This window comes from Nicotiana tabacum, chromosome 1, assembly GCF_000715075.1.
Source record: "Nicotiana tabacum cultivar K326 chromosome 1, ASM71507v2, whole genome shotgun sequence".
Classification (NCBI taxonomy): Eukaryota; Viridiplantae; Streptophyta; class Magnoliopsida; order Solanales; family Solanaceae; genus Nicotiana; species Nicotiana tabacum.
In genome coordinates, this window is record NC_134080.1 from 221,941,865 (window position 1) to 221,951,127 (window position 9,263).

General features: G+C 37.4%; 1 non-coding gene across 1 annotated transcript; it reads right to left on the minus strand.

The window, feature by feature from the left end:
* Positions 1-8,591: 8,591 nt before the first annotated feature.
* On the minus strand, positions 8,592-8,665 carry TRNAT-AGU (transfer RNA threonine (anticodon AGU)). Its single transcript has one exon. It is a non-coding gene; the product is annotated as a tRNA-Thr (tRNA).
* Positions 8,666-9,263: the final 598 nt, after the last annotated feature.

A 9,263-nucleotide genomic window follows, 5' to 3' on the forward strand; every position in this document is an offset into this window, starting at 1 on the left:
GGCGCCCACCTGAAGAACAAGGGAGTACATTTTCAAGCTTCAGCAATCAGGCGCCCACCTGGAGAATAAGGGAATACATTTTTTCAAGTTTCGATAATCAGGTGCCCACCTGAAGAACAAGGGAATAATTTTCAAGTTCCGGTAATCAGGCGCCCACCTGAAGAACAAGGGAGTACATTTTCAAGCTTCGGTAATCAGGCGCCCACCTGGAGAATAAGGGAATACATTTTCAAGTTACGGTAATCAGGCGCCCACCTGGAGAACAAGGGAATACATTCAAGTTCAGCAATCAGGCGCCCACCTGGAGAACAAAGGAATACATTTTCAAGTTCAGCAATCAGGCGCCCACCTGGATAACAAGGGAACACATTACAAGTTTTGATAATCAGGCGCTCACCTGGAGAACAAGGGAATACATTTTTCAAAGTTCAGCAATTAGGCGCCTACCTGAAGAACAAGGGAATACATTTTTAGTTCAGTAATCAGGCTCCCACCTAGAAACCAAGGGAATACATTTTCTAGTTCAGCAATCAGGTGCCCACCTGAAAAACAAGGGAATACATTTTCAAGTTCAGCAATCAGGCGCCCTCCTGGAAAACAAGGGAATACACTCAAGTTTCAGTAGTCAGGCGTTCACCTGGAGAAAGGGAAAACATCCCAGATTACAATTCAAAGCGGCAACAAGAACCACAAGAGCAAGTTTGAAGATATAGATAGGATTTTGTAATGCATAGATCATAGTCTAGTCTAGCTTCTTTTTTTACTTTATCATGGTGTAATAAGGGGATTCAGTAAGTAGTAGCAGCAGCAACAACAGGGAAATCACAGCTTCATGGTAGTCCCAGCTACCAAACGTTCCTGAACTACACTGACCTGATTCTTTTGTAGCCAAGGATATGTAGGCAACCTCGAAAGCAGGGTGCAGTCAAATTATTTCAAAGGTGCTTCCCACAGAGTATTCAAACGGGCAAAAATCGCTTGTATTAACTCACTTTATCTTTGCACGAAAACTCTCCGTGTTTCCGAGCAAAGAGGGGCAGCTGTGAGCACGTAAATTTTGCCCTATATGAATTACTCCTATAGATTCAAGAAAATAATTTTTTTCCCATTGTTTGCAATTTCGTGGATTTTTGTAACATTTGTTGTGAATTGTTTGCATTTGTCTTTGCATATTTATTTAATTTAATTCATGAAAATACAAAATATATTGCATTTGCATTTCGAATTTAATTTTACATTTTTAGGTTAATTAGCGATTTAGTTGTCTCATAAAAATGATTAAAATCACAAAAATGACTCATTTTGCATTTTTAACTTTTTAACTTTAAATTTGGTAGTTCTTTCAATATTGGGATTAATTAATTATTGTAAATATTTTTTTAAGTAATTAATATAATTTGGTAGGATAATTTAGTTTAGAAATTAATTTAGGTTTTAATTTTGAAAAGAAAAAGAATTTTGAAAAAAAAGAAAAAAGAAAAAAGAAAAGAGAACTAAAATAAAAAGGAAACAAAAGGAAATTGAGAAATTGGATTCCAAGACCCGGAATTGGGCCAGTTATATGCCAAGGCCCAAATTTTTCCACCCATCCGCCCAAGTCCAGTCCCCCTAAACCCGGTCCGTTGTAGCTGGTTCAAAACTGCGCCGTTTGGTTCAATCATATCCCAGCCGTTGATCTTGCATGATCCAACGGCTGGGAACTTGACTCCCTTTCATATAATAGTGTCCAAATGCCCCCATACCCCTGTCAACCCCCCCCCCCCCTCAATCTTGTCTTCACCCCTTTGTCTCTCAAAACCCTAGAGCCCCCCGCCCCTGAAACCTCCACCATATCCGCCGGCGGCGCCGCCTCAGACCAGCCTCCAAACCACACCCTAGAATTCTTTCACTGCCCTCTTCCCAAATCTCTGACCAGCTTCCCTAGAATCCCACCACAAATGCTCGAATGATAGATATGAATCCAAAATCTAAAAACCCTAAAAACCCCAAATCTACTCGAGTTCACCCGAATAAACCTTCACCCATTTCCCGCTCCAAACACGTCCTTGTTTCCCGTCAAATTAGCTCGTCAATGGTGGAGCAGAAGTCCGGAATGCCCTAGGTCTCGCCTTGTGTTCTTTTCTGGTTCAGCAAGGTTGAATGAACCCAAACCGTCATTAATTATTTGTCTTTTGTTAAGGACAATCGATTAATGACAGTCAAAGGTTCACTTTCTTCTTCAAAAGGTTTATTCAAGTTCATGCGGGTTTTTACTGAAGCAGGTTTGGGATAATCTCTTTGTGTCGATTGTTTTCCGTTTGATCTTTTCTTTTGTTTGTTTGTTTGTTTTCTGGTTTCTTTCTTTAGAAGATCCATTTCTTGTTCAATTGCATTACGTCTCTGGTTTTAAGTTCATTAGTTAACTTGTTTGCTAGATTGTTAATAACAACCAGTTTTATAGGGTTTGAGTTGAACTTAGTTTCAATTCGTACGATTTTCTTCTTTCTGTAAGGTTTCATGTTTATATTTGTGAATTAATTTCGGAACTGAAGCATTGAGATTGGCCAAGTATAGCTCATCGTCCGCATTAATTCCTGTTTCAAGAGCATTTTCTGAGTTCATGTTTATGTGTGAAGGATCTTAGGGTGTAGTTGTGTTTGTTGTTTCATTCAAGCATGTTCTAGAACCGTCAGCTTTCTAGTATTTCTGAAAGTTCCATTGTAGGGCTTTGTAGAAGACTAATTCTTCATGATTTAATATGACTCAACAATTGTTTTGAATTTCATTAGTTTTTAATCCAGCTAAAGGTGTCATTTCGTTTGTTTGCTGTTTGTTGTGATTGTGAGAATTCAGAACTTAGGGGGGTAAGTGAATATTTAGGAACTTTAGGGGTAATTTTGGAGTTTGGTTTAACTTGAAGAATCTTTTAATAACTGATGGGGAAGCTTCCTAAATGGACAGCTGCCCAAAATTGTTAGGGAAAACAGGCTGCAAATTGAAAATATCTGAAGGAAATGGACAGCTGTCCAAAAATCAGTTTTAAAAGATACCCTGTGAGGGTATTTTGGGAAAATCTGATTGCCTTGCCTTGGAAGGCACACAACATACCCCCAACCTTATAAATGAAGCCTTCTTTTCACTCAAAACATAGTTTTTACACCCTAGAGAGACTGAAAAGAGAAAAAATATACTGAATTGGAGAAGTAACTGATTTTCTTCTGAAATTTCCTAGAAATGTTTGAATTAGTTTTGGTTTCTTGGTTTTGGCTCTCTGAGTCTTTGTTACTCTAGATCTTTCCTGAAAATAATTCCAAAGTTGTGCATCTGTGCGGAAACCTGGCTCTAATCTAGGTTTAGAAGTTTGGTTTGAACTGCTGGAAGCTGTTTTTTTGGAAGTTTGGGTTGGATTCAATTGTGTAAACACTGTTATATTGCTGCTGATATTGCTCTGCTGCTGCTGATCCCTCATTTTTCCTATTTTCTTTATTTTCCAGGTATATTTTGGGAACCATAGACAACATGTGAATGTGAATCTGCACTTTGAATATGAAACACTTGAGATGCAAGTTGTATTTCAAGTTTATTTCTACTATTTCGTCTATTTCCGTATTATTAAGTATGTAATCCTATATTATGCATGTTTAGTATAGCCCTTTCTCACGTTGCTGAATATCGTAAAGTGAATCTATGTGTCACGACCCAAACTGGAGGGCCATGTCTAGCACCCGACCATACTTGCCAAGCACCAACATACATTTCATCTAACCTTCTTTATTATCTTTTAGGGATGACGAGATCAATATAAATGGTAGACCTGGATCATGGACAACCAACAATGAGATATGACGGCATGAGCATACATAGCAGGGGATGACCAGACAATCAAGAAACTACATATAAGGTATGAGCTACCACGCTACTATGAAAGACTATACAACAAAAACTAGCCGACAAGGCATACCAAACTATACATGAGTCGAAACCTGTCTATGAGCCTCTAAAGGAACATAAGTGCTGCAACATAGCCGGAACAGGGCCCCGACATACCCATAATGTCAATAACAAAAATGCATACCATGACCAAGGCAAGTCCGGAGAAGGGATCTCGCCAATCACCGTTGAACTAGACAGCCTACTGTGGTGGGGGAGCTGCACCTGCCTGTCTATCAGGACCTGCAGCACGACATGCAGCGTCCACAAATAAAAGGACGTTAGTATGAATAAAGTACTGAGTATGTAAGGCAGGGAACCATAAATATGATCAGTAATGTAAGCAAGGATAGAAAATATACAGCCTGTAACATCTTAGTACCTCTGAGGGCTACTGACATGAAATGCATGATACATATGTATAAATACATAAACCTTTAAAACATTCACCTCTATGGGCATCATCATCATCATATCGTACCCGGCCATAATAGGCTCGGTAAAAAAACATACCCGACCATCATAAGGCTCGGTAGAATCGTATCCGGCCATGTGGAGCTCGGTAAAACCCAACTGATCAGTGGTTGAACAATAGGTGCCGTACCCGGCCAACTATAGCGTGGCTCGGTAGAGTAAAATAGATACATATATATAATGCATGCTTGACTCATGGAATCACATTCTAAACCTTTCGGAGTGACGTAAGGTCGGTATCCGCTATACACGTTATTAGGACTAACTCTTCACTATGAACCTTATAAGAATCAGAAAGTACCAACAACATTAATAACATAAGAATAAGAGAAGCAACATTAACATCAATCGTTCCATAAGAGGGAAAACAATGTAAGTACTGCTAGCTTCTAAGAGTAGAGTATCTTGGAAGCTCGTTCATTATATTATGTACAATCGGAGTCGTGCAAAAGAAGGGAAGGGATAGCCTCACATACCTTGTATATACTGCCCCAATCTCAAGCTATGCAATTGTCAAAACTCCTTAGTCTACAATAAAAGAAACGATACTATCGTTATCATTTAAGCGTCATAACTATTATGTATCGACCACAAACTATTTTACGATGAAACGGACAGCACCTCCCCTATATATATGAATTCACACCATTCCAAAAAATCACCAAACAGCCCAAACAACATCAATAATAAACATATTGAGCCTCCCAAAATAGTCCACACACAGCCTAATCACTCCATACATACGACGACCACCGTAGTCGTGTCAAACGACCTGGAAATGTTACGAATAACTATCAGCCCACAACCCTACATATATATGGTGTTTCTCCACACCCTTCCTCCTCCAAAACTCCACAAAATAGTAGTAAAATACGCAGCCCAACAACAACGCAAAATAGTCCACAAAACAATAACATTACTACCAAGCCTTTCGATATATATTTCACAAGTTCTAGATTCAATGGCTTAGCCGCAACTTCGATAATCTTAAATACATATAGAGTAAGAGGTTCCTTAACTTTATAAAGAAAGAACAACTCCAATTTGACCTTAAATTTCCATGAAATATCCCTCCAATGCTGCCACAACAACAAAAAAAACAAAACTAGCGATCAATTAGTGTTTTTCGGCATTAGAATCACTTTAGAAGGCTTGAAATCACCTAGGATTGATATTAAGAACATGAGGGAGTATTTACAGAACATAAAACCTTTAAAACAACCTCCCACACGAGCTGGAACGACATAAAAAAGAGCAACAACAAGAAGAACAAGAGACTTACTAGCGCCACAGAATTCCCGACACTTGATTTGTGTTGTTTGCCTTTTTTTTGGGTATTGAATCTTGAGAGAACCTTGAGAGGATGTTCCTAGGGCTCTAAGGTCTGAAAATAGTGAGAAGAAATGACTTAAAACGGGTTGGAGTCATCCTATATAGGTCCAAATATCTTAAACCGCCTTAGTGGGCCCCATAGAGAGGTGCTTGGCGCAGTCTTGTGAAAATGCAAATATCTCTCTACTCCGAGATTGTATCGATGAACGGTTTAATGAGTTGGAAATTAGACTCATAGATCTTTAATTTGGTTGGTAGATCACCCCGTAATTCCTTGTAAATTAGGAGAAAAGATTAGAAACATGTGATCTAATGTTTAAGTAAAATTATGAACCTAAGTTGCGATAACTTTTGTCGACTTTTGTTTCATAACTCGTTTGACTTCAAGACTTATGATACGGATATTATATGATTAAAATACCTTAATAAATTACCTCTTGAGTGTATTAAACACCACTATATTACCTGAAAATACGAGTTACAACATCCTTAATTCATTTAACTTCTAATACTTGTTAATCACCCTTATAAACTCTTGTATCACTTAAGACCAATAGGATTGACTTCTTATCATCTCAAAGATAATTCCTTCTTGGATTTATGTTAACTAATATATGGCATGAACTAACACATGTGGATATGGGTTGTAACACTATGTCTACTTGTCGGTTTGATTTTGATAGAGTATGAGTGTGAGGTTTGGATTCAATTACTGAAATGGTTATTTGGACAATGTGTGCCATGGGATCACTGTAATAGCTTGTTAAGTATACCATAATCAATAGTGTAATAGTATGTCTTTTCACCTACGGAATTGTTCTTTTAAAACCAGTTTGTGATTGATTGTCGAACTTACATAAGTTAGTTTGTTCTAGTTGTGCATTCCCATAGTATCCTGTTAGTATGAGGTTTTGGTACCTTTAATTGAGAATTTCAAATTCAGTTTAGTGTTTTGTTTAACTGCAGCAGGTTGTTTAAATCATGATAGTCTTGGATATTTTTGGTTGACGCCATACTTTCCCTGTCGTCAATTTGGGGTTTAGCATGGGCATGCAACAGGCAGTACATCGAGATGGGCCTCTTGGGCCTGTTATGCTACATTGACGTCTCTTTGGCATATTCCTGGGCCCTTCACATATTGCTTATCCAGTCGGGCCTGGCCTGTTTGAGGCTATAAGGCTTGCTGTTGGCCTTAGTCTCATCAAACAGTCAATGGATCAATTTTAGTATCAACCCACTAAGTATTAAGCTCAATGAACCTTAGCTTCGGAATAAAAGATGCGAATTTCTTTAAGTCTTCTAGTTAATTAAATCAGCCTTCTTTCGAATCTAGACTTGAAGCTCGCCGTGCCAAATAAAATTTTAAACGCACAGCCCTCATTTAATTAATGTGTTTGCTCTTTAGAAACCGAGGCGTGCCATTTAGCGAAATTTCATGGCCCTCGCACAGTGCAAAGGCGTAGTTGCTTTAGGCGCGTATTTAATAATCTACTTTCCTAAACTCGGGTGCACATTTATGTGACTCAAATCCAAATCTTAACAATGTTAAAATATGTCAAAAACCACGGGTGCACTTATGTGACGTGGTTCGAGACGTGTTTTAATAACGTTGCAATTTTCTTTAACAAAATGAATAAAAGAGGTTTAAACTAAAATTTGGACATAGGTTCCCAATTGTTTAAAATCAGATAATTAAGCCAAATATAACAGTTGAGCGACCGTGCTAGAACCACGGAACTCGGGAATGCCTAACACCTTCTCCCGGGTTAACAAAATTCCTTACCCGAATTTCTAGTTCGCGGACTGTAATACAGAGTCAATCTTTCCTCGATTCGGGATTTGAAACCGGTGACTTGGGACACCATAAATTATCCCAAGTGGCGACTCTGAATCTTTAAATAAAAATAATCCCGTTTCGATTGTCACTTTAAGTTGGAAAAAACTCCTTTATATATACCTTTCCGGGGGGGTGTAGGTAAAAAGGAGGTGTGACACTATCTACCCCCTCCAGGGGCGTACACATGAATTTTTATAAGCAGTGTCAAAATTTATAGAAGAACTGGAATAATAATTTTAATTATCATACTTCTCGATAAGATGTAGTCTTAGTCTAAAAGTTTTGTTGAGTCTTAAGTTAGAAAATGATTTGATTTCAATTATGCTTCATCACAATTCTACTTAAGTTAGAACAACTTTTTCAAATATTTGCAAAAAATTATGTATTAGTTGGGGTTCAAACCTCTAACCTTTTAGAGCAAAACCAAGCATATAACCAACACACTAAGAGAAAATTTATGTCAAGTGTTGTTATTTTTTCGTACTTATCTGTTTCTCACAGTATTAATACATATATTTATAAAATAATTTGACAAAGTGGTATTACATGATACCGTTTCATTAAACGTGCATCCGCCCCTGGCACCTCGTGGTACATGCTGCTCTCCTTTCCTTCGTATGAGAATCGTGTCAAACTAATGGTAAAAAAAAGATAAGGAGGTCCTCTTGAATGAGCTAGAAATTCACATAAGGAGATATTTTTTTAAAAAAAATCTTGCTAAAGGGATTCAAAAACTTAATATTTTATTTTTTTAAAGTTCATGTCAAACCTTAATATTGTTTATTTTGGTGTTATTATAAAACTGAGCAGACTTTCGATCAAATCGATACAGTTTCTTTTACGTATTTAACATGCTATTTCTTATTTTTCCTTTTATTACTATTTTTGACTACTATAGTTGTTTCTTTGAACGCGATGCATAGGAGATGCAGAAAACGATAGTATTCCCTGTGAATGAAGGGAAAAGAAGTTTCAACAAAGCTTATGAAATTGTCAAAATTAAAAATGCAAAGCTTTCAAAACAAAGTTTCAACAAAAATGCTCTCGTTGAGAGTTGAACTCAAGACCTCCCGCTTACTAAACGGGTGCTCTAACCAACTGAGCTACGAGAGCTACAAGAGCTACTTGACATAAGCTTTCTTGATGATTACTATACTTACACAAGGCAACAAACTGGTCTGACTATTTTTTCTTTTCTTGTATAATTTGAGGGTATTGACGAAGTTCTATGAAATATGGAAATTCAGATAGGACAATATAAAGCGATTTAATACAAATAAGCAAATGCTTTTTTCCAATATCGATAGCAATAGTATGCGCAATTCACTTTTGAGTGTAATGGTAGGTGTCTGGGAAACTGAGACCAAGTATTGGGGTATGTAAGGGTGTTCAAAGTCTATTTTTTAATCAATATCAAGTAATATTTACCTTTTACGTAGTATAATTTTTCGACGAAGGGTGTTCAGTTGACCACCTTTGGACCAATATAGCTTCGCCCCTGCAAGTATGATATGACAAAAGTATTTCATATTTATCGGAAACAACCTTTCTATCTTACACAATGTAGAAATAAGATTTGCATATACTCTATTCTCCCCAAACCCTATTTGTGAGATCACATTACGTATATTGTTATTGTTAATTTAAAGTTTGTATTGAACTAGGCAACTGAGAAGCGTGGAAACTGTGAACCTTCACTCCACATTTATTA